General features: G+C 40.9%; 1 long non-coding RNA gene across 1 annotated transcript in view; it reads right to left on the reverse strand.

Annotated features, from left to right (window-relative positions):
• Positions 1-912: 912 nt before the first annotated feature.
• Positions 913-26,507, reverse strand: part of LOC308481475 — a 49,523-nt gene continuing 23,928 nt past the window's right edge. The window contains exon 3 of the long non-coding RNA XR_013988702.1: positions 913-1,924. This is a non-coding gene — a long non-coding RNA (uncharacterized lncRNA). The remainder of the gene's footprint in view (positions 1,925-26,507) is intronic.

Genomic DNA, 26,507 nt, shown 5'->3' on the forward strand with positions numbered 1-26,507 from the left:
TTTTGTTTTCTCTGTAAAATAATTCATTTCTATGTAACTTGAAAAAGAGAGAGAAGGTGGAAGAGCAGAACTACCCACCATTCCTGTCAATTTTTATTTATTCAGAACTTGGTTCTCAGAGTAGGGTCTGAAGGCACATGAGGCCACCATCTTATCCTGGGAGGAGGTAGAGAAGCAGGTATAAAGGAATCAGCAGTTAAGGCTGGAGCCATCTTCAGGTGCTGAAAACGAGACACCCATGCTATGCATATCCCCTCCATCTCCAACCTTCCCATGTTGAGTGGAAAAGTCTGAAGAGGGCTCCTAGAGTTATTTGGCTGGATGTACTTAGAAACCACCTTACAACCAAGAAACCAATCACGAACACTCCCTCATCATTCTTCTGAACTGGAGCCCTGACATGTTCTTTGTAAACTCTCTTGAAGAGGGCAAGTATCTACCCCTCAAGTCTATGGCTAAGAACAGTTTAAGGTATGGAATATGTGTGTGTCATCTGGTGGGGGGATGGAAAATGAAGGGCAGCGGAAGACAGGTTATAATAAATGTGGAGGGAGGAATTAGGGTGGTCTACTTTGTCTGCAAACCCTCTTTAGGCACAGCTAAATGTATTCCTTTATTTCATTCCCAAGCCTGAAGCTCCCTGCTACTGTCAAAGGGACTGAACAGAAGTCCAAGGTTCCTGATCTAGGCTGAATGGAGTGCTGGAAAGTAGCACCCTTCCTACAGTGTAGAGAAAGCACAGAAATGTTTGTGGCTGGTCCCACTTGTTCTGTATAATGTAAAAAGTCAATGATGTTTGTCACGGCATCTGTAAGGCACACAACAAGCTGCCTTTACTCAATAAAATCAGCAGTCCATCTACTCTGATTATGTATTGAAAGCATTTATATTGTGTGTTTTCGGCATAGATCCCTCAACAGTAAAAACAATGCATAAAATGTACAAACTGCTTGATAAGAAGGAAAGATAAACCGGCAATAAAACCATTTTCACACAATACTTTGCAGCAGCACAGGAAAGCCAGGAGCTTGCTGAACTTCAGAGATGCTCCTCAGCGAAATAAAACTAGCATAATATGGCACTGAAAAGCCAACAAAGAGGGGGCAGAGTGGATTTTCCCAGCAAGTAATTCCAAAGCCTTGGGGCCAAGGCTAAAAATGTCTTGTAAAAAATAGACACCCCCACTGCTGTGTCTCAGGTGTTTGTTGTGCTTCTCAAACTTGGGTCCTCAGCTGTTGTTGGACAATACCTCCCATCATCCCTAGCTAGCAGGACCGGTGGTCAGGGATGATGGGAGTTGTAGTCCAACAACAGCTGGGGATCCAAGTTTGAGAAACACTGGTATCCAAGGCAGAGCCTTTGATGGGGAGTGTTAACTATAGATAGGTGGATCTGCAGATATCCTAGATGGTTCAGTGCTTTCAAGTTTAATGTCACTATGCCACCACCTTGAATTGAGCCTAGAAACCATATAGTGAGCTAGTGCAACTGTCTGCAAATGGATGTTCCTGTTACCTATCTGGTCAAATAATCTGGCAGCTGAATTGTGAACCAGTTGTAATTTCTGAATACTTTTCCAAGATAGCTCACACTGTCATCTGGAAGCAGACAGAGGTCTTTGCTAGCCAGGCTACTACTCAGATCCTATTAACCAGAGATGCTGGTCAGTAAATGTGGGGCGTGCACATGCAGATCATGTGGTCTATGGTAAGATAAGTGGCTCCTCCCAAGTGGCAAATGAAATTAACATTTACATATAAAATGTCATGCCATCTGAAATAGAAAGACTATTATTTTTCCGTTTGTGTGTATAAATGGGTACTCACCGAGCTTCTGTTGCATCTCATAGTGCTCTGTCTTCATTCTGTGATTAATATGCATCACTGATGTGTGCTAATCCAATACGCTGTGCTGTCTAATTACTCTATTATGCACAGGAAAGATAAAATATTTATTTTGTTATGTAATGACATTAAAAATACAGCTCTCACTGTTTGTCTGTGGCGCTATGAGATATTCTTTAAAGCAAGCAGATTGCAATGTGTATGTGCAGGATTATGAGGGGGGAAACAAATTCCACAGCATGTGGTGTTAAAATAATAAAAAAGGCCTTTGCGCATCTCCATTTTACTTCCTTTCATTCTTAAGGTGAGGACAAACTAAGAACCCTTGGGAGTAAACCCCATGGAATTCAGAAGAATTTGCATAGGTACATGGTTGCTTGCGAGTCAGCCTTAACTAAAATTAATGTGACTTCCTTCCAAGATAGTGGAAGGACTGATAAGGAGCACTATGGAAATCCTTCACGGCACTGTAAATAGTCTGTGTCTGCACTGATTATATATTTCCAGGGAATTATCATTTTGGTTCATGGATCTATATGCATGTTCAAAAAAGCATGATAGTGTGGAGATTGAATTTGGCACAAGTCTTGAGAATTTGCACTCAGCTAGGGTGCAAAAGGGAAGGTGTACAATATCCTTTTCAGACAGGAACATAGGAAGCTGCCTTACACCAAGTCGGACCATTTGTCCTTTTAGCGCTATACTGTCCGCACTGATTGGCGGTGGTTTGCCAGGATTTCAGGTGGGTGGCATTTCTGGTCCTACCAGGAGATGTCAGGACTTGAACCTGAGACGTTTTGCATGCAAAACAGATACCGTACTCTGTTACTGAAACTTCCTGAAAAACAATTCTGTTCATTTGTAGTGCTGCAGTTTTTCATGCAGTTTGCATTTACAAAATCTCTCTGTGTTTAAACTCTGATGTGTTTCTGATCAACTGTGGAAACACTTCCTAAACTGAAATTTAAAGCGGCAAAGGCCCACCTTCTAAAAATCAGCATAAACCATCAATATGTCTTTACTGCATATTGAAATTTGAAAACTAGAGCCAGTGTAGCATTTGCCTTGCTACCAGCTTGTTGAATATAGAAACAGTTAGAAAGGGTGAAATTAAATCTGCTTCTGGGTTCAGCTGGAATCAATCAACAGAGCTCTGTGTGAGTTAGCACCCATTTGCCTTGGCTTAGAGCTTATTAGCCATCTTATTGTGCTTGTGGAAAGTAGGAGTCAATGCAGCCTGTGGAGGATAAGTTTAATGGGTCAGCTATAGCTGACGCTCAACAATAACAAAACATCCACATTCTGCACCTCGTGAAGTTTCCAGGGGGTTCTAAGAGTGCACCCACGTTACAGTGGTCCATTGGGAGGTTATAAAGTAATACTGTAGACAACTCCAGTGAGATCTGTACTTTATTAATCTAAGAGAGAAAATGTGCTTTATAATTTGAATAAAATATCAATTTTTCAGAATTCCTGTGTGGATGTGTGTGTGTGCATTTATGTGTATGTATACAAGCCCACAGACATTTTACCAGATGTGTACTAACAATTCATACAATGGTCTGATATACATTCAGTTTTTCTCTGAGCTTTCAAAGTGTCATTGCATTTTCTACCAAGGCTGTTTAGTTTTGCTGATTTCAGATGGGTCCAAGGACAGAAATGCATGTAGCTGTGGAAGATCCATAATCAGGTGTCCCACAGTTTTTGTGAGTTGCATTAGCAGGAGGGAGAAAATATCAGGACTGTGGCATTGGGGAAGAGGTATAATACCCTTCCCCACTTCCTCTGCAAAACAGACTCACAACTACTATTTGACCTTTGCAGAAAAAAACACTAGTACCTATATGTTTTGTGCTGTTTATTTATTTATTTCATAAAATGTATACACCACTTGATTGTAAAAGAAAAACCTCAAAGCAGTTTACAAATTGGGCAAATATTTTCAGAAGGAGATGACACAAGGACATATTTAAACCCACTCCCCTACCACTTCATTTCAACGGAACCCCCAATGTAAGGCAACCATTACTTTTAAAACAAAACAAAACAAAACAAAACAATGGAAAATCATATCACAGATTTCCCATCATGTACTTAGCCCATGGTAGACAGGATAACAGCTTCAGATTGTATACATTGAGGGGAGTGACCATTATTTGTGTTTAAAATCTGTATGACTACATGACCCTTTTCAGCATGCCCCCCAAAGTAGCATCTAATTACTAAAACACAATAAGGCCACATCATGGATCTGTGCTGTGCTATTGCAGATTGTGTATATAACAGTATTTTCCTTGTGCCAGCTGCTTTACAGTCTCTGTCTTGTAGTCATTAAACATAAAATCCTGGGAGACCATTCACTGTTCTCCCATAGGAGAAGCACTGTTTGTTCTTTGGGTTTTTAAGTGTCCCCAATGCCAACCAGTAGTTTAATATTGCCCATTGGGATTGTTATTTTTGGATGGGGATTTTGTGTTTTTTTAGACTTTTGCTCCAAGTGGGAGTCTTGCCTTAGGTGTTTCTTTCACAGTGTTTAATTAATGTATATTAAACATTAGTACTTGTAGCACTGTATGTGTAGTTTTAATTGTTAAATTGCCTACAGTTGTGTTGGGTAACTTATTATTATTATTATTATTATTATTATTATTATTATTTCACAGACAAGAAACTATATAAAAATGTATGTGGGTGTGTTTCTGCTTGAATGCCTGTTCTTTGGGTCCAATATCACAATGTGAAGTCTGTGAGGCCCACAATAATCCTAATATTACCTTCCTCTGCCATTCAATACAGGTGTGGTGATGGTGGTGGATGGGCTTGATTACCAATCAGGATGCCAGTGGCACAAAGCAATTTGATAGGCTGAAAGCAAAGTATTTGCTCAAAGCTACCCTGCAAGTCCAAGACTAGGAAGAACTCAGTTACTCAAACCAGCCCCTACACTGCTTTGTGGACCACGTTGGCTCTTAACATCATGAATTCCTCTAAACCTTGCTTTGTTTTCACTCTTACTTTTGTAACGAGCTGGTTTATGTCATGTCATATTTTTTAAAAAATTGAGGGTGGCTCCTGTGGTGAGATTATTAGCAGAACTGCCTTTGCCGGGCACCTACTTTAGCTATGCCTAGCCGCACCAAGGCATTCAACGTCCGAGCAAAGCTTGGAAGGTATTTGAAATGGCAGGCTGTAGTTTCACTTTGCTCCACAACTGTGCAGCAAAACGGACCTTGTGCAGCAGGGATAAGTCAGAAGTGGTGCAGGGTCTAATGTATTCCAAAGCTCTGGTTAACTGCAGACACCCGTTCACACTTGTCTGGAGAGTGGAGACAAAAGTGGAAAGGGGCAGGGTAGCACTAGAGTAGTTTCCATCAAATCTCCCAAAACAGCACTTAAAAAAAAAATTCTTAGTAATTTTCTGCCGTTTAAATAATCTACACAGACATCTTGGTAGCTTAATCAATGACTAGCATACTGTATTCTGATAAAAGTCAAAATGTGTAGAGGGAAAGAGAGTGAGCTTTGATTTATAAACATCATTTGCCGATGCTCTTCTTTGGTCCTGTGTTACCTTTTGATGGACAGTTTTAAGACAAAATATTGCTCCACCCTCATTGCTATTTTTCCCCCTTAAGTGAATCTCTCATTTAAATCAGACGGCTTCTCCCAGCAAGATAGAAGGGGTGTTATCCACTGAAACAAATTAGGAGAAACAGATGCTTGAATGAAAACAATAGAAATGATAAAGTGGCTGAAAAATTGGTTATTTAATTCAGACTTTGTACTACAGACCCATATTAAATGACCTCGTATTAAGGCAAGCAGGTTGCTAATTAAAGCTAACGCCGGAGAGGTAGGTGACTTCCCCCCTTCTCTCCCCCCACCCCAACATGGATCCATGTTAGAACTTGGATATTTTCCCTCCCTCCCTTCAATCTATCTAGCCGGAGACTTCACCTCAGTTGACAGCTACGGCAAGCCTAAACTGACAGCTTTTCAAAACCCGCTGAAGAAACCCAGCATTAATTAAGTCATTGCTGGACTGTAATTTCCTTGAGAAGTAAAAAATTCTCACACAAGAAAAGGTTACAGAGACCTTTTCTGTGTCAAAATTACCATGCTGCATGAATATTAATGCTCTTAATGAAGACAACCTTTGCTTCATCAAGAAGGTTCTGGAGCAGGTGCCAAGGCTGAAGACTCATTCTGTGGATTCCCCCCCCCCCCCACTCCATGAAAGTAGGCGCAATGGGTTTGCCTCCCCCCCCCTTTTAAAATCAACATTCTCCACATGACCTCTTCCTCCCCCCCCCCTTTACAGATAGCGAAGAAGAAGAAAAAAATATTCACCCTCTACTTTGAAATCAAACATTTAAAGATTTCATTCAAGACATTAGTCAGGGTTCATAGACAGAAAGAGAGAAGAAAGGGGAGGGGGATTTGAGGGGCTTATTTATACAGATCTCACACATGCTTAAATAGATCATAGCAGCGTTCATGTCTAATATTGCCCCAGGGTGCTCCCGGACACATTTATTCCAAAAGGTTTCTGATGAAAGCAGCCATTTAGGAGCCAAGGGGCAGCTCTGGCCTTCCCCTCAGGGGCTATGAGAGTTTTCTGTTCTACAAGGAGAGCAGCTGAGGGGGAGAGGGTTGTCTCTTGCACACAGCGCAAGGCCTTTCTCTCCAGAGATGGGGAGGGGGCTTGAGATAAGCTGTGCCTGCCTTTTCTCATCTGTCCTGAAAGGGAGAATTCTGAAGAGGTCTCTCTGTAGGGAGAAACTGCAGAGTTGGCAAAGAAGGGGGGCTGTGCCATCCTGGATGCCTTATTAAGAGGCAGGGGATTAAGCATTTCTCTCTACATGAAACATGTGTTTTCTCTCCTGCCAGTATATAAGGCTATCAGTATTTTACCTCCCATTCTGCCACACATTTTACTACACACCCACACCCATATGCCATGCATGGCAAGTTCCTGATTGTTTCCCATGGGGTAGATTGATCAAATCATTCACCCAGTTTGGCCAATTGTGAGGGTTCATAATGAAATCTGAAACTCGGGCGTGAAGATGAAATGACGTATCCATCAACTGCCCTGATAAAATTGGAGCATCCCGATTTGGGGAGCTGTTCTCTCAGCACGGCACCCAAAAATGTAATATCACGGAGGCTCAGAGGCATTTGGGGGCAAAGCACGTGGGATCACGAACACATGCTATCGTGTGAGGTCACGACCCCACACATTTTGCCCCTGAATGCACATTTTGAGGTTTCATGATTTCACTTGGGTCACAGGACTCTCCGGGAACGCAGCCATGTTCTGGATTCTAATGTAAAATGTTGGAGGATACTAAATGACTTCTGTCAGACTACAGAGAGTAATTGGTGTCAGAAATAAAAAAATGAAATGAAACAAGCCTTTTCATTCCAATGCATTCATTAAAGAATGCTGCCTGTCATAGGCATTTGGTTTGCTGAGGCCTGAACTAGGCTCTAGATGCACTCAGTAGCTGTGCCCTTAAGTGTACCCTTTTTCAAACTCAGATTGCCAGAAAGGCGAGGTGAGGGAGAAGAGAGAGAGAGAGAGAGAATAATCAGGATCAGTACACAAGCATGTGGGTAGGGGGTTTTGCCCTTTGCCTCCACTATGGTCCCAGTTCAGACTGGGGGCTTTGTACTATAGTCCCAATCGCCTCAGTAGGAGCTCCCCCTGCCCCCACATGCAGATTGCTGACATGAGCCCTGAATCTGAATAGGCACCACAGCAGGGGGCAAAGGTTTAAAGCCCCCCACCTCCATGCTAGGGTTTGATTCAGATTGTGTCTCCCCCAAATAGCCTGCACTGAAAGAGAAGAGATGTGGAGCAAATGTGTTGTTTACACTGGCTCTCAAACTGAAATTAGGTTCTTCTTTAGGTCATATGTAGATTTATTTATTTATGAAGCTGCTAGTAAGGATAGCAATGAATGTGATGGTAGAGGACCTTGAGAATTCTTTCCAGAAGGTACTTTGCCATTCTGCATGTCTTGGTGCTTTCGGAAAGCAAATTAAGTCCTGATTAATCTGCAGACCTTTCTGTGTGTGTTCTGATTAATTTTAGTTGGTTTGCAGTGAAAAAGAGCAGGAATTTCAATTGCACTGATCCCTGTGCATACTCACATGACCAATGCGCCCCTGGACATTTGTTTTTTCCTGTGGAAACTTGTGTGTTTCCTGCTGTGCGTTGGGATACCCATTTGAGAATGTGGGACACAATAGAAGTAATGCATGGTTTGGCCCTGAATTTGCTGCTTGTTCCATTACTATATGTCTGTTAGGAGTCCAACTCGAGGAAGTCATGGTGAGGGAAGCAAGCCAGTTGTTGCAAAGCTTCAGAAAAAAAGTGGAATCACTTCAGCTCAGCATCAAAAATTGTCTTCATATCTCAGTTCATCTGACTCATGTATGTTGCAATGAAAAAGTGCAGCAGCAGAGCAGTTTCCAGCTATTACAAAACACACAGCTGAATACCTTTTTCACAACTTGAAGACTTGGGTGTATGAAAATGTAGTGCAATGAATTGGCCAGGGGGCTATTTTCCCCTTTATCTAAAAGGCTTTTACCAATAGTGGGAATGTGTTCTGAAAGTCAACCAGTGAAATGAAATAAGACACTCTAATATTTGAGTTCACTTAGGTCACTTTCCTAAAGGTATGTTAAAAGCAAAATAATTAAGACAATGCATATTTTAAAGCTAAAAACTAGACTGAAGTATTCATCAGTTCTGCTCTGTTTGTAAGTGCTAATAAGTTTGCAAAGCTTATCTCATGTTAATTAACTCATGTTAATTATGTCATGTTAATAAATCTGCAGAAGAATCAAGTTCTTGCAAGCAGCTTTCTTTGTATTCTATTTGTACCATGAGCTCAGAGAGTCGTTGTGTTTTGCATTTTGAGCACATGAAAGATATAGAAGATGTATACAGATTAAAATACTGCAGAGACTGCTGAAATAAAACTATCACCAGCCAAATAAACCTTTTTACATCCCCTCCACAAAGAGACATTCATGCTCAGCCTTTGTAGCCCTCCAGTGGCCCAAAGCTTGTGAGCAGCCACCAATAATATTCCTTTTGTGTGAGTTTGCCATTCATACCTGATACATAGAGGGCATTGCACACTAACGGGGATCTAAACTGGTAGTAGGTGACCAGCAAAGGAATCACTGATAACACAGACACAATGTGCAGATGCTGTCTTAAAGGTGAATTCCATGCTAGATATCATTAGGAACGCGACTGGAAATAAAACTACCCATATAATAATTTCTCTACACAAATCTATGATGCAACCACATTGGAATACTGTACATGTTTCTCTCCATCTCATCTCAAAATGGATGTTGTGCAGCTAAAAAAGATGCAGAAAAAGGCGACCAAAATATGAGGGGACTGAAGCAACTCTTCTATGAGTTCTTGGAGTAAGAGAATGATAGTATCACATCCTTGGACTGGAGTGGGCCGGGGGCACTGACCCCACAGGTTCATCTAGTAGCAGCCCCTTTGGGGGATGACTGTGCATGCCCTTCAGCTTCAGAGTCTGACCTGATGAAGAGGAATCCAACTCCTGGCTCGTTGACACGACCACGGTGGGAAACAGGGTGTCAGGCCAGATAGGCCTTCTTCTGTTCTTATGTTCATAGGAAGAAGACCCTTCTGTGTTGTGTCATTTGTTTCTCATGCATACAGAGCGTTAGGAAGATACTGTTGTGAGTTTGGTAAAGGGAGGTGCCTGGTACCTAAAGATGTATAAGGTGCCAGCCAAACCTCCCTAGGGAGAGCATCCCACAAACGAGGAGCTACAGCAGTAAAGGCCCATCCTCATGTTGCCACCCTCAACAATCTACGAACATTCAGCTTCACTGGGTGTTCATTAGTTCAATATTATGAGAGAGAGAGAGAGAGAACTTTTTGTATCCACTTTCTCCGTGTTATGCGTAATTTTATAAACTTCTGTCATGTCACCTCTTACTTGCCTTTTCTCTAAACTAAGATGCCCCAGACCCTGCAATCTTTCCTCATAGGGGAGTTGCTCCACCTATTTTGGTTGTCTTTTTCTGAACCTTTTCCAATTCAAGAATCTCCCTTTAGAGACGAGTGACCAGAACTGTACACGGGATTCCAAATTTGGGGACACTTCCTGTCCTAGGGCAGGGATATCCAGATCCAGTGGTTCCTTAGGCCCACTGGCATTGTGGAGATCTGCTGGATATTCATTCTCCTTTTACTCCTCATCTAAGGAGACCTCAGGTTTGAGGTTCTCATCTGTCTGCTTATAAGAGAAGGATGTATGAATTTACCTTATCTTACTGGACTCAAGCTGGAAATGAACATTGGTTATTTGGGCAGACCTCCCACTTTTAAGCCTTTGCCTTCCAGGCTTGCTGCTAAAATGCCTACAGAATTGTGGGAGAATTATTCCAGACCAAAAAAAAAGGGTCTGCGCTGTAAGCGGAATAAGGTAAATGAGGGGTGGGGGAAGACTGGCAAATTGGCTATTAATTTTACTTTTCATGTTTACTTACCAGTCACTCATGATCTAATCACAGTCATGCTTAATGTATAAAAATAAATCTGAATATTTACTGTTGAGACATGTAATGCCCTATTTATATTAAAAAGGTAAACCAGTGATATATCTTTATGGGTGCCAATGTAACGGCTATTAGATTTATAATATAGAGAATAAACATAATTTTATTAGGAAGAGCAATAGTTCACAATCCTATTATTGTTTATTGCTGACGTCAGGACTGAACTAATAATAAGAGTCATGTAACAACTGCATATAATAAAAATAAATGTTGATTGCATTTGCAGGCAAAGGGATCTTTTGAAAGGAAAATGCTGATTTGAAAAGCCCATTCTCTCTTGCTTCCAGATATTGGGCAGGGCCCTTTCTCCCAGACCTCATGAAAGTAGTATTGGTGGCCATGCTGTGGGTTTAGAGCAAGGAGCAGTGACAGGCAATTAGATGCATATGAAGAACTTTACATTGTTAAGTTGCTGAAGTAATAATGATTCTTTGAGAAAGGAGGGGGGATTTGGAGTTAGGGGTGCTTTGGTTCATTTCAACAACAGATGCTTCAAGTCTCGGGGATATTGTTCTTGGCATCAGGGTGAAGTCTTTTAAAGTGAAGAATAGGTTTTCCCTATATGGTCCTCGGGGCTTTCCTAGGGTTTAAAAATATCTAAAAAGCCTAAGAGAATAAAAAAGGTTTATACTGGGTACAAAAAAAAAAAAAAAATAGCAGTGCAGGTGCAAGGCACACTTCCCTGGAGAGTCTTCCACAGGCTCTTCATCCAGTTGCCACCAACAGGACCTCAGAAGGTGGGAGCACTGCAAGAATGCCTCAGGTGAAGAAGACCTTGGCTATCAGGTGACTGGTGCTGGGGAAGATGGTCAACAAGTGCTTGGGTCTTAGGCATTGGAGGGATAAAGAGGTAAGCACCAGCACTTAGAACTGAACTTGAAAACTTAGGCTGTTGTTTTAGCACAGGAGAGATATGGGAGTTTTTCTGCACTTATTATTTATAGTGGAGCAGATGGTATTTGATTTGATGTTCATAAGAGTGAATTTGGAGCTGGTTGTCTGCACCTTTGGTCACTGTTCTTACAGAGTGAGTGTGGTTTTCTGTCTCACACTAATGGTAGGCTGTGCCCAATCTGAGAAAAAGGTCTGTTGCTGTATTCACATCCCTTGTGTACCCTCATGTTTCTCCGTAAGAACCTGCTGGATGAGACCAAAGAACTGCCATAACTCCATCCTTTGAACTGAATAGATCACAAACTTCCCTTCAGAGGGAAGTGGTGTGAAACAGACATCTCCAAAATCACATCCATCCTTACCCCCTCCAGAAAGAAGGCAGGATGTTACTGAGCCACATGCCACACAAATGAAAATATTGAGAATCGATTCCAGGTCTTGCACAAGTGTTGAAAAAGGATTCCCTCCCTTAGTATATTTAGGGTTGCCATATTTCAAAAAGTAAAAACCAGGACACTCTGAAAGTTGTGATGATGTCATGTGGCAGCATGCCACAAAGTCTGGGTAGGGGAAAGGACAGCAGTCATACAGCTATAAAAGGTAAGAGCCCATGATTATCTCATTGCTCAGCACCAGTTATAGTTCTTAACTAACTTCAGTTTTAAAGTTGTAGTCAAAGACTATAGCACACACAGAGTGCTGTAGTAATCCAACCTTGAAGTTAACCAGGGCATGGATAACTGGGCTGATCTGTTTAGGAACTCATTGCCAGGGCAGACTGAAGTGATATTGAGCTTTTCCAACTGGAAGGACGGCATAGATTATTTATTAACGGATTAGGTGAGAATGTGTAACTGGAAGGATGGTGAGGATTATTAATGAATGGATTAAGTGAGAATATGTAATCATCAGCACTTACTAAAAGCTCTAGATAAGCACTTGAACATGTGATCATATGAAAAAGGTAAAGCATATGTACAATGTTAAATTGGCACAGGGGCACAGAATAGCTGAAATCTAAGCCATGGTGAAAACTATACAGAACAAGTTTATTATTACTAACACGGCCAATGAAAGCTCATTAAGTTTTACCTATTACTCTCAAGATCTAAAGATAGATCTTTTTAAAAATGAAGTATCTAATACCTATATTGTTCTTTGGTTAGCAACAGGCAAGGGGGCCAGAGTTTTGTTTTGTTTTTAAAAAAGAATGAAATCCCATAGAAAAGCGATTCAATTCTATTTCCATTTAGACTTAAAAAAAAAATCCCAGCCTTAATCAGCATGGTTGTTTATGGTACATCTTTCCAAATAAGATTGCTGTCTTGCAAGCACTGTAGATGCCACTTTGTTACATCTAAACTGCTTACGAGACAGCACTCCTATCTGATAAGGAGAAGCACAGCCATACATATTTATTTATATTTGAACTCTTGCCCTCCGTACTGCACTGCGGGTCATGTATCTGCTCCAAAACCACCTTATTAATTTTCTACTAGTATTCTAGGTATGATGGTTAGGCTGAGTCTCATAGTGATCCAAGCCTGAAAGGCCCTTTTTCTTTCTTTAACTCTTAAGCCACTAGAATGTATAATAAAAAGGTGTTTGTGGGGAGCCAAGCAATTTGTTAGGTGCTGGGAGAATGACTGAAATCAAAACATATATATATATATATATTAGCCAGAGATATACATACATGCACACACCTCAAGTTAAATTAGATCAATGGATAATGATGTCATTTGATTAATAAAGAAATTACAGAAGGCAGTTAGCTGGAGAGAGTATGATCTATTAAAATAAGTTTCATTTCAGCATTCTCCTGGCATATCTGAGCTCCCTTATATCAGCTGTTTCAGAAACATTCCTAGAGTTCGGTGCATGATGCAATCCAGTGATCTGCTGCAGGGCTCTTATCCACACACAGAGTTACTTTGCTCCAACAGCTTTTCACTCACTTCAGTGGATTGGTCAGTTTTGAGCTCTAAACCAGGGCGGCTTTCATCCCAAGTGAAAGTACAAAAGTACTTCAACATAGAACCATGGTGGGCCACTCACTGCCTTGTTGTGTGTGGTGAAGGGGGAACGAAGCAATTGTGTGTGTGTGTGTCAGAATTATTTTACTGATCTACTTATTCAAGTATAGCAAGTTTCAGAGTGAGTTCTCTTCTTTTCACTGATATGGCTTTAAAGGGAGGTTTAGTCCACATGCTAGTCCATTGGGTGGGGTTAATTTCATAGCCTATGCCACCCACCCATTTTTTTTATTGCATCAAGGGGGTTTGTGGGGCTTTGGAGCAGTGTTTTGTATATTGTGGATACCATCCCCTTGCCATGTCCCATTGTCATTAGAAGGTTTTTGAAGGTGGTCAAGGACCTAGAGGCTGTTGATTTTACTGCTGGATTGTTCTAAGAAGCCATGCCGTTGGTGGTGTGTTAGCCAGGGTATTTGGGTGTCCCCTAGCTTGTTTTGTATTTATTGTGTCAATATGGGTTTCTTGTTTTTGTATAAGTCTGCTAGGAGATATAGGCCTTGGGCTTGCCAGGTTTTTATCTGACGATTTTGTGCTGCATGGTGGAATAGTGGGTGGTGAACCAGGAGGATTAGTGGGAATGGGGTTGGGGACAGTTTGCCTACTTCTTCCTTCCATGCTTGAAACATGGTCTGTGTGAACCTGTTTAGTGTTGTGGGGATTTTCCTTAGTTTGTTTTGGAGGAAAGGATATACTGTGGTGGGAATGTTTTTGATTATGTCTCTCCCCCAGTGTACCCATTGTTTGGTCTCGTCTTCTAGAATGTATGGGATTATGTGGTGGACTTGGTTGGCGATGTAGTGTAGGGATGTTGGGGATTCCTCAGCCCCCTTCTGAGGTGGGGAGATGCATGTGTTTGGGGCTTATTCTCGGCTTTTTGTGTGAGAACATAAAGAAGCGTAGTTTGTTCTGCCATCATCTACAGGCCTCATCATCCAGGTCTTGATGTGCTCCCGCTTCTGCCAAGCTCAGAAAATATGGCCAGTGGTTGAGGTGGTGGGTGTTGCAGGTCGTGGGTTATTCACACCTGCCATAAATGTTTAGGTGTACACCTGACAATGTAAAATGTGAATGTGCTCAAACTAGTTGGCATACATAAGCATTGTGGGTTGTATCCAACTCAGTTCTGCTCAGAGTTGAACAAATGAAATAAATGAACCTAAATTACTCATGCTAACTAGTTTCAACAAGTTTCCTCTGAGTAGGACTAACATTGGCTACAACGCCATATACTATACCACTTTGTTTTTTGGCAAGCAGCCCCGGGAAGGTTGGTGACAAGCGAATGTCATCCTCACACTGAGAAAGGTTCCCCAGGCCTGTCATATAGGAACACCAGGCCTGTCATATAGGAACACCAATCAGGTAATTGGATTTAGCTGCAGCTTTGTGACCAGATGAGTGACCAGTGGCTTGGGAACCCTATGCTGCAGAATGTGAAATTTGCGAGACAGAATAATCAGACTTAATACTGACTTTCTTTATTTATTACTGACCTTTTCTGTAATTCAGGGGATTTCTTTCATGTGTTCCTTATTTATATTTTGTACATTTGCCTTTTACAGAATTAATAAAATTTAAATAAATAAGCAAACAAACTTCTGCTTGGTGTGATCTTCATGTGGGTGAACCCTTAACATGTTACAACCCCCTGGGATCAGTTTATCTTTTGTTAGATGTAGATGATATTGATGGCACTTTGGCTAAGGGAGAGCACATGTTTCAGAGTCCCTTTGGTGCGCTAGCAAAGGTGGAGAAAACATGAGGTGATCTGCCTCCACAGGCAAGAACATACAGTGCAAAGACTGCCTAGTACCCAGGTGAAAAGTGATTTGCTGCTCACATGTTGGGAATTGATAGCAGAAAAACACTGAAGAGCTCTTACTCAATGTGCGACATTACAAGCCTCCAGACTTTTTCCTTGACAGTCTCTAATAGCACAGCGGAAGGAGGCTGACATATCAGTACAGTCAAGCCAACTTCCCTTCCATACGTCATTCAGTCTAAAAGGTGAAAAAAATGCAGCTCTGCGCTATTAAATACCTAATCGCAGATGTTTTGTTCCTTAGGAAAGCAGACTATCAAACGGTGTCACATAAGGGCCTCCTTGACATCTGTTACTGTGTGTTCAACAACAAAAATACTACACTGCAGGATAGTTGTGCTAAATTTATTATTATTGTAGACTTGGGGACCACTGACAAAAACTTTTTAAATAATCTAGGGTGGGAGGGGGAAGCAAAGCAAAGCAAAGTCTATATTTGTGCAGTCTTAGAACAAGCCCAACTGAAAGCTGCTTTGGGAGATATAACCCCAGTTCTCCCTTCAACTTAACGTCTGTATCTGATAAATGTACACATGTATTTTATGCAGCCCCCATGGTAAGTCTGAATACTTTGGGTTGCCTGCTGAGAATAGGTCTAATATAAACCAGGGAGAGTAGACTGCTTTTCTCTTCACAGTTATGTCACTGCAAAAAAAGAGGAAAAGTGCACATACCACCCCCAACAAATAACCTTGCAGTCAAAAAGATACACATTTGTATTTGTGCCTGAGTGCATGTGTATAATTCTCTCCTATTCCCTTTCATAAACTGTAATTGGAGAGGTCCAAAACTGCACCTCAGAAATCAGAGCCACAATGAGGTTATTGCAGACCTTTTGTGTAGATACCTGCTCCCTTTGTTGTGGAATTTAGACCCTAAGAATGCATGTCGCTGATGATCATGGGACCTACTTTCTTGTTCTGTGAGAGGGAGTGGTGTTGCATTGAACCATTTGCCGCTGTTTGGGATGAATTCACCACAGTATGCCTGCTAGAACAGGAGGACTGCATTGCTTGCCCTTCCCTCTCCCATCCGAAGTGTGGCAACAGGATTCAAAAAAGGAAGCCATAGTGGACTTGGATTTATTATCGCTACACAGATCATCCTTCTGGATATTTACATTAAATGCAGTTGTTTCTTCTGGTTTGAATGAAAAATGACATTTAAAGCATCGTACGTGACGAACCATGTTAAATACATACAGGATTTTGTCCCTTGTCACTTTGACGCATCTAATTATTTGCAGTATTGTGATCTCGTTTGATCCTTTGTATAAATTTTAAGCCACTCCTTTCCTGTCATCGCCAAACTGCATTTCACTGGTATGAGTGTAGTAAATGTTGAGATAGCTGAGACAAGCCCTTTTAGAATTCATTCATTAACCTCGGGTATTTTTAGGTACAATATGGTAGATTTATCTTTAAAGGCTTTAACTCACTGTGCAAAGATTTTATACTAAAACTGATTTTAATCCTATATGCACATTCTAAAATGATAATATGTTATAGTATATCATTCAGTTAACCCTCATTTGAAGTTCCTCTGGGTTAAACTTTTTCTTTCTTTTTTGTCTTTTTGGTTACGTACATTACTTTGCTTTTCTATTGCTCTATTTGTAACGTTACCAATCTACATGGATTAAACAGTCTCCTTCAAAATGGATTTGAGCGGACCAACCTTCCTGGGAGCTTTGTACCAGAGATTGCTTTGCAATTGGGAGTGAATACAGTGCTTACATGAGCAAGCATAAGCTCCGATTAATATTCGATTACTGACTTGTGGACCAAGCCCTGAACCTGGAACATATACTTCTAGATCTGGCTCTGACCAGTGATGATTGGACACTGACCATGTACAGTGTAATGCATCAGGAAGTCTGGTTTCTACCTGCCCAATGAAATATGCGCATCAGCAACAAACAAAGGAGTGTGTGTCTTTTCACCTATATTTAGGAATGTGTTGGAACTTGTGTGTCACTGTAGTCTACAGACAAGAAGTGAAGATGAGAAAAGAAAGGAGTAGAAAGTTAGTTGCAAGCCAGTTAGTTGTGGTGCATGCATGATGAGCCTCCTTCTCAGCTGATCTGCACAAATTGGCAGAGGAGGGGGAATGTGTGTCGTGTGTGTGCAAAAGGTGTACATGAGAGTTGTGGGGTGGTCACATCCACCATGCGCATATGGCCCCTGGTGAGTGGACAGAGTGAATGCCAACTTTTTTTTAGCTACCCCTGTGTTGCATGCATGTTTAGTGAATCATCCAGTTTTGCTCAACATTATACTTAGATTTGAAAGAACTAAACATGCCTAAGCAGTTACGAGACCTAGGATACAGAGGGCAGCCCTTGTTCTTTTGGAAGTTATATTCCTTCTTCCTAGTGTTTCCATCCCTCTGTCTGAAGTCTACATTTCTCCATCAGTAGACTGTGCAAGCTCCCAGTACTTCTGGCATTTCCCGACTTTAATCTCTCAAATATCTGTCCTGTACAACAGCTGTATGAAAGTGTGGACACTCTTCCCATGAAAGGATTTCCCTGAAGGAAACAAAAGCTGCTTCTCTGTGCCTCCCTGTCTGCAGTATCCACATTCTTATTCTTCTCATTAGGTCTGACCTGTCAGGCAGGCCCCTGCAATATCACAGCATAAGGTGACAGGTTTCAGTGAGTGACAAAGTCTCTTTACTTGCTACAGAACAGCCAGTCTGCCACTTTTGTACGACGAAAAAGGATCATATTCTCTTCCCCCCTCCCTTCCACTGCTTCTGCCCAGCTGAGCTTCTGGTAATCGTGTCTCTTTGCTTCCAATGCTGCTTTGCAGCACCGCTCACTGTTTGCTAGACAATGTGAAACAAGGCTAATTTTTCTGACATGATATATTAAGATTTTGAAAATGTATGGTGAAGAAAAGTAAAGTGAATAGAACTGTGTGTGAGAGAGAAGCTCTCCAGATTATTATCATTTATAATGGCAACCGACAGCTGTCTACCAAAGGCAGGGCCGGGGTGTAAAAAATCTGAATCCTTGCTAAGGAAAAAAGAGTGTAGAGTAGATAAACATCTTGTCAGTACAAATGTCGCTGCTTGCCAGACAGAATGATCCCCCCTCCAATGTGCCACTCTGGGGGTTCTGCCACATACACGCTAAGCCAATTTTGGGGGGCAAGGAAGAGGAGAAGCAGAACACCTTGCACAGGGCTTACACTGATGGGGCTCATAAGGTAAATCCTGCTCATAGCAACTAGAAGAAGGTATAAGATAAGCACTTTTAAACTCATTTATTAAAATGAGTGTAATTTATAACTTTTAATATTCAGTACGTATTGCTATTCGTAGTTATTCACATCATCAGCATCATTACTATTGGAAACAGTATTATGTTATCTGCAACATGCCATTAATTATGACATCTGTAACATCATTCAGTTGAAGTTTAACTCAGAGTAGACCCATTGAAATTAAGGAACATGACAAATATAGGTGCATTAATCTCAGTAGGTCTATTCTCTGACGAAACCTTAGTTGTGTACCACTCAATATCCTTTATCTAATATGCTTATAGACGAATTCATAGGGTTCCGAAACGGTCCCATTGGCCAAAAATGGAAGCTGATTTTTGGAGCACATGAAACCAGTAGACACTAGGTTTAGTCCCTGAAACTTGGGCACTAGGCCAGACATGGAGCTGTCCATGACTCATTTTCTGTCCTCTGAAAGTGTGGAGAATTCCTATTCAATGTGCCGTAGCAAAATATGGCGAGCCCCACTTGTCATTGTAGGGTTACATTAAATTCACCAAACAAGCAATATATGAAAACAAGGTGGGGTGGGGAAACATTGCTAATAATTGGTGCATCAAAAACATAAGCTAGGTTGGGGGTGAGGGAGTCACTATCATCCAAGAATATTTTATATCTTTCACAGGGAGACCAGTCCAGTTCATGGGCAGGCAGATTGAAGAGCTCGTTTCTGGTGCTGGGTCAGAGAGACGCAGTGGGGATTTGGCTGGTTATCATCCATCCCACTTCCCAGATGTCTCCCTCCCTGAACTGATAGAGGTGGCTTCAAGAGTAGTGCTGGAAAAACCCCAGACAGTGGTAAAAAGAGATTTCAACATCCACATCAGAGTCGTCTTGACTGAGCCAGCTCTGGGCTTCAAAACAACCACAGAACTGTCTCAGCACATCACTCAATATACCACACACACAATCACTGACCCAACATGTATGGTAGGCCATAACTTCAACTTTAAGATCTACCATGGTGGTCCCTGTTATTCCATCGCCCAGCAAAGTCCATTGTTCAGTAGTCTGGAAGAGGATCTTCTTGGTGGCAGACTATATTTGTGGAATGCCCTCTTCACTGAGACACAGCTGGCACCAATACTATGTAGATTTTGTGTCATCTAAATTCTTGCCTTTTTGTCTGGGCTTTTGGTAGCTGGGGGCAGGGGAGACTGATGGTGAGGCCGGTTTTATATTTCTGGAGTAGTGGCAGAATGAAGCTAAATTTTATTTCATGTTACATTAATGGATTTTTGTTGCATTGGTGTAACCTACCCTGGGATCAAAGATTGCTAAAAGGTGAGATAGAAATTAAACAAGTAAACAAATAATGTTCAGTTAAGCAAGTGAACACAAAATTAGTAGTGAAAAGATGGTATAACATGAAACAGGAAAATCCTAGAGCAACTGTGCTCTAGGATGAATTAGACATGCTAATTATTTAATTTAACTTCTAAAAGTTAAAGCTATATTGAAAATTACCATATTAAGACTTTGAGTAGGCATTTTATAATCCGACGGATCCTTCCCAGCCTTTATGGCTACAGTTTTTTAGATCATTTCTAGAAAAGAAAAGGCAGTATCTTGGCATACCTATGCATCTTCCATGAACAGTCTTGAAAAATTGTATCAACAAGGAACCCAACCAACCAGCATCAAATATAGTATATCCAAACACATGGAAGGCTTAGAGACCCATTAATTGCCTGAGTATTGATTATTTTGGTACTTGCCAACTCCTCCAATCAATGTAACCTCCAGTTACAACCCTAGCTTTATATCTTATTGCTGTCCTTGAGTATGACTGCTCTGAAAAATGTGAACCATTTCAGAACGACATTGAAGCATCTTGGGAAATGCATGAGAGGTGGGGATGTGATATAGAGGAATTCCAAAGAGCATGCTCTGTTAGAGGTACTGGCTCCATCAGTGTGAGTTTAAAAAAATCTGTCTCTGAAGCAGCCTTATATGAAAGTTTGGCATCCATGGCATTGATCTTGGATACAAATAACTTCAATATGAAAGAAAAATGGTTTTCTTTTGTTAAATTATTTGTTGTTTTAATGGCTTCCTGTAAAGGGATTTTTCAAATTTTCAGCTGAAGATTTGTGCACTGTGGCTGCAAGTCCAGAGAATATTATATTATATTTTACAGATAATCGTGACCAACCCTCCTTCCATCTATCAGAAGTCCCGTACAAAATGATTTAGCATATGTTCTTGGTAGCAGACGCGATCCACTCAAATATCTGTATTATTATTATTATTATTATTATTATTACCGTATTTTTCGCTCTATAAGACGCACCAGACCATAAGACGCACCTAGTTTTTGGAGGAGGAAAAGAAGAAAAAGAATATTCTGAATCTCCGAAGCCAGAACAACAAGAGGGATCGCTGCACAATGAAAGCAGTGATCCCTTTTATTGTTCTGGCTTCTGGGATAGCTGCGCAGCCTGCATTCGCTCCATAAGACACACACACATTTCCCCTTACTTTTTAGGAGAGAAAAAGTGAGTCTTATAGAGCAAAAAGTACGGTATTTGACCAACCAGATATCTCCAGGAAACAGGACAGGAAGGCAATAGCATTCTCCCATTTTGCTTCCCACCAGCTGGTACCCAGACATGCTTCCTCTAAACCTGAAGGTACCATATAGCCATATTTATTTATTTTACAAAACTTTTGTGCCTCTTATTAGGAGAGTTGCTGCTCAAAGTGGTGTGCAATCCATAAAAGTAATGACAATTAATATAATAAGAACCCATTACAATAAAACTGCTTAAAACCAGCCCTGGACAATAGCCCCAATCCCCACCCCAATCCTCTTTTAAGAACATCTAAATTTATAGTTGTCACTACATTTTGTGGCAAATTATTTATTGTAATACCTCTCATGTATTATTATTATTATTTACTTGAATAAAAAGTGATTGACATATCATGCAGCCTAATTCTTGGGTCTGATGCACTGGTGTACAAACATAAACTTCAAGAGCTACTACAGTGAGGTACCATCACAGCCCATCGCATTGTGTCCTTTGTCAAAAGGGACCTTAGCTCATGCTACAAGGGGGTTACTTCTGCTATGTGAGAGTCAGCTACCATTACCATGAGCATCATTAACTCAATATGCAAGCTGTAATATAAGCAGAGCCGGCCCTACCATCAGGCAGAACAACAACTGTAGAACAATTTCTGTATGCTGACCATGCAAACAAAAAACCCCTCCCACCATTTTGAAAATAAGGGAATCATCTATGGAAGTCTTCAGTCAGTCTTTGAATTCGGGGTTGGGGTGGGGAGTCAACTATTGCAGTGAGGGAAAATGTGATCTGTTAGCAGATGGAGTATGCCTGACATCACATGCAATTCTTGGAGTTTATCTCTGAATAATAACCATGGAACAACATTTTCTGTGTCCTGAGTGTGTAGAAACAACAATCCTATATGAAGAAAGACTCCTTTAATCTTCAAATAAATGAATTAAACTTCCTGCAAGAATTTTGCAAAACAAAATTACCTACTTATCTTGAAGGGCAAGATGATCTATTTAAATCATTATGTTTCTGTTGTATATCTAAATATTGAAATTCATCTCTGGGAAATGTCTACCAGAAAGTGAACACAATCCTCCTTAATAGTTCTAATCTTTCACTGTAATATGTGCACCAGAGGGTGCTATGTTGTGAGTCTGTATGGGAAAATTAGAAATTCTAAAATGCATTTAGGATTTCATATAAAAAGGGTAGTAGTAAAAGGGCTAACTGTAGATACTGGTCTTCATGCAAAAGGAATAACAGCACAGTTTTCAAGCTGCAGTTGTTTTCCTCCTCAAATGAAATATGTGATGTGTGTTTTCACCAACTGTCTAAATAAAGGTTTAGTGAGTCACTGAGGGAAACAGAAAATCTTTATTTTAAGAGCTGCAGAGCTGAAGCTTAAGAGTTTTCTGTGAAAAAGCTTCCCTTAGGTTTGTAATTTAAACATTACCCATCTGCTATTTCTTCCCAGGTCTGCATTTACAGCAAATCTGAGTTTTTCTTTTTAAGATGTACTGATTGGCCCATGCCGTCTACGGAGAAGGATAGAAACCTACTTTATTGATCTATTAATGATACATTCCTTCCGGTCTAAATTGAAAGGGAAGTTTTTCCTAGTTAATGTCTGAATTCTTGAAAAAGGGTCACCACAGGTGGTCCAACAACAGAAGGGAAGATAAAAGCTGGAAATATAATGGAGATGCGCAAGCCATTTCCCAAAACCACACAGAAGCAAACTGAGAGAGCATGTCCAAATTCGATTTTCAACCATCTACCACTGTGGACAATAGAAAGGGTCTCTCCAGATTGCTGAGGCATTCTGCAACATGTTCTGGCACAATAATAGTGTATTTGTGATTTAATCTGTTTGGTGGGTTGTTCTGCGATGTTTTTCCAATGCTACCACATGATTGCTGTCCGGAGGGGCTATAGAGCAACAAAAGCTTAAGACCATTGTGGTATTCAAAGTTATAGGATTTTAGCAGGAAGTTACAGGATATGGACTGATTGGACATGAAACACTGTGACCATCCCCAAGTGCTTGCAGGCACAAACAGTATTGAAAGTGGGATTGTGTATGACTACCCCGATAGCATCATCAGCACAAGTCATCATGCATGCATAATAATAACAATAATAATACCTGGAGGGCCCCCCAAAGTACTATGAAAGTCAGTAGTCATGGGACATGCCCCCACAAATGTGGCCAGATCTTTAAAGCAGTATGATACCATTAACATTTTGTTGATGACTACACCTAAGGCTGATTCACACATGCAAGCCCCTCTTGCAGTCTTCATGTGAATCTATATACAATGTGTACAATGGTCGTGTGATGAAATGTTGACATGCATAGAGAATTAATTTCTTACAATTCCTGATTTTGGAATTATACTGATAAAAATCCAGTCAAGGATAAGAATCAGCTTCTTTTAATATGTCTAGAAAATTAATTGCTTTTTAAAAATGGTGCATCAAATATATTGTTATGATTATATTCTTGGTTTATAAACGATCCCCACTCAGACTGCTATTCTGAAACAACTGTGAATATTTGGAAACTGGACACCAGCTTCAGTAGAAGCTGAACTGTAGCCAGTTGTGTTTTTAGAAAGTACCTGTGAAAAAGAAAGAAAACAAGAAAGTACTTCTCCCAGCACCTAACTTGTATTTCTGTCTCCAGACTCCATTATTAATGAACTCATTCACTTTCATAAAAACAACCACACAAGGGCTTCTAACCATATCTATAAAACTATTTAATGCACTTTTCGAAACAAGGCATCTTACAGCCAAAGTAATTGCAGTTTTACTAGACCTTTAAATGAGAAGCAGCTACTTATTAAGTTTTGATATGGTGAGCTGATTAGACAAGTTAAACATAAAGGCACAATTTATGTGTGCTGTATAACCACATGCACATGTAATGCAGTTCTAACATTGAAGTTCAGCACCCACTGCATTTAGAAATCCTGTGTGGTACACAGTTTTATGCCACTTACAGGTTACAAACAGTAAAATGGGAAATGTTGGATTTTACAGGAAAATAATATTCATAAATCTCCAGCAGTGAATTACAGTATAATTCAGAACTACCTTTCCTCTGCTGCTGCGGTGAATTCGGTGTGGTTGCCAGTGCAGAAATAAGCACATATAGACTGCAATGGATATTGCTCCTATTGCATTTGGCAAGCCTTTGTGGCCAATTTATAGACAGACTCTCCAAACAGTTTCTTAAGCAGCACCAACAGTACAATCTCCAAAACAATTTATCCCCTTGTCCCCTGCCGCAAGTAAGCTGCATTGCGCTCAAACCAAATGGCCTTATCATTTCCTTAAGGGTGTTAAGGATTATACTTGGTTTATTTTTCCATGTCAGCATGCGTCTTGAGCAATTGGGTACATGTACACGTCAATTCACACAGCACATGGGGCCACAGGGGAGCTAAGGTGTATTGCATAGGATCATTTGAATGACGACATTCCAGTTAATAAAGGGCTGTGGGTTTGCAGCTGCGCCACAGTAAAAGTGGGTAGCCAGTCAATATGGCTATCAAGCATTACCTTCCCATGGCAAAATCTGCCCCCAGAGCAACTGGAGAAAAGGGGTAGCCAATTTTGTGCCATGGCTGTTCTGTAGAGAGTGATCAGATCATGAGTGTGGCAATTCCGATTAGGCAAAAGGGCTCAGAATTCCCAAAAGCTCAAATAAATCCCTTGCCTGCTCTGATGGTGCATGAATGTGTAAGTACTTATGGAACAAATGTATACCTTTAGGCTGCAATCCTATGGTCCCCGGGAGCGCATCCCAGGGGGCTATAAAGTTAGTGCAGACCTCCCACTCTATGTGAAGAGGAAAAGATCCTAGAGTGGAGGAGAAGTTTCACTCACTGCAGAGGTGAAAACCTCTAAAAATCTTGCTGCTCTGTTTTGAATACTGTAATGGTGATAAGAGCTGACTGCAGTCATTCCATGGATGTATCTGGGAGGCTTGTGGATTCTGTGATCCAAAGTTCACTCCTTCCTTGGATACACATCCAGAACAAGCATAGAAGGTGGGAGGATATTAGCCCTGAAGCTGGTGTATTTAAAATTTGAAAGGGGGAAATAACCCCCCCCCCAAAAAAAAAACACACTCAACATTTGAGCAAAGGAGAAGGAGGAAAGGCTCAGATGTAGCCCCCTCACCTTCAGAAATGGCAATAGATCTGCCACTAATTATCCTTCCCTCCCTCACCCACTGAGGAGTGCTTTGCCCTTTTATATAAAACTTCTAACCCGTAAACTACCCCTCAAGGCAGCCTGAACGCATCTACAACTTTAAATCTGGCTACTAGATCAATTTGCTAAAATATTAAGTCCTAGAAATGAATAAAAAAGAATAAAGAGCTTGTTCCATGGCCCATTATAGCGAGCGACTATTTTCTCAACAGTCACGTATGGAAGCGTTTTTGAACTGGAAGATTGTGTGCTGGACAGCTTCGTGCTAGTGCTAGAGAGCTATCATTTGGAGTAGAAAATGATTACACAGATTTGTGTCATCTTTATTTTAAATGTCTACAGGACCACATGGTGAAATATTAGGAGAAACATCTTGACAAAATGAAAGCAGAATATTTATTGTCATGAAAATACAGAGAGATATATGTTGAAAGAGATATATTTACTGCCAGGAGATTTGCCCGATTATGCATTCATGATTCCCCTTCTGCTGTCCCCTCCCCAGCTCTATTCTCTAGGAGTCCATGTCCAGGTGAAACGGGCATGCTGAGAACATCAATACAAAACAGCTTTATCCATCTAAATTCTCTCCCTGGGAGCTCTGGCACGCTGGGCATGGGAGATGAGAAATGAAAGAGGTTTGCAGCACGGAGTCAGGCAGTTCTCAACACGATGAAAGTATCTCAAACAGCACAGGTGCAATGGGATTCAAAAGGGCTTGTCCAGATAAAGCAGAAACTGCTCTTTCTCCTTGGGTAACTGTCCAAACACTAATACAGTGCTTTGTCATTTGCATCTTGTGGGCCTGTGATGTGATGTGGCCAGTTTCCAGGTACCCATCAACCACTTCAAAACCACTGCCAAAATCAGACACAGGCCTAGTGTGATGATGCTTAGGCACCTACAGGACACATTATTTTTTGTTTAGGGAAGACTGCTTTTATATCTGACGAAATTGTTTCATTGTTTTTGGTGGGTGTTTTTTTTAGGGATGATTTCATTGTTTTTAGAGTTTTCTGTGCTTGCATTTGTGCATTTTATTGTTTTTATATTGTACACTGCTTCAATGGCTTTATGCTGTGAAGCAGTCTATACATTGGGATAAAATATCATAGCATTTCAGAAAGCCTGGAAACAGGCAGGAAGTTCATTAGAGAGCAGAGATGATTTCCTTGAGTGAGAGAACTGGAAGATAGATAGCAAGCGGCATGGCAGAAATAAAAAGCCCTATGCCAAAG

This window comes from Podarcis pityusensis, assembly GCF_964106645.2.
Source record: "Podarcis pityusensis genome assembly, chromosome: 7".
NCBI classification, from domain to species: domain Eukaryota; kingdom Metazoa; phylum Chordata; class Lepidosauria; order Squamata; family Lacertidae; genus Podarcis; species Podarcis pityusensis.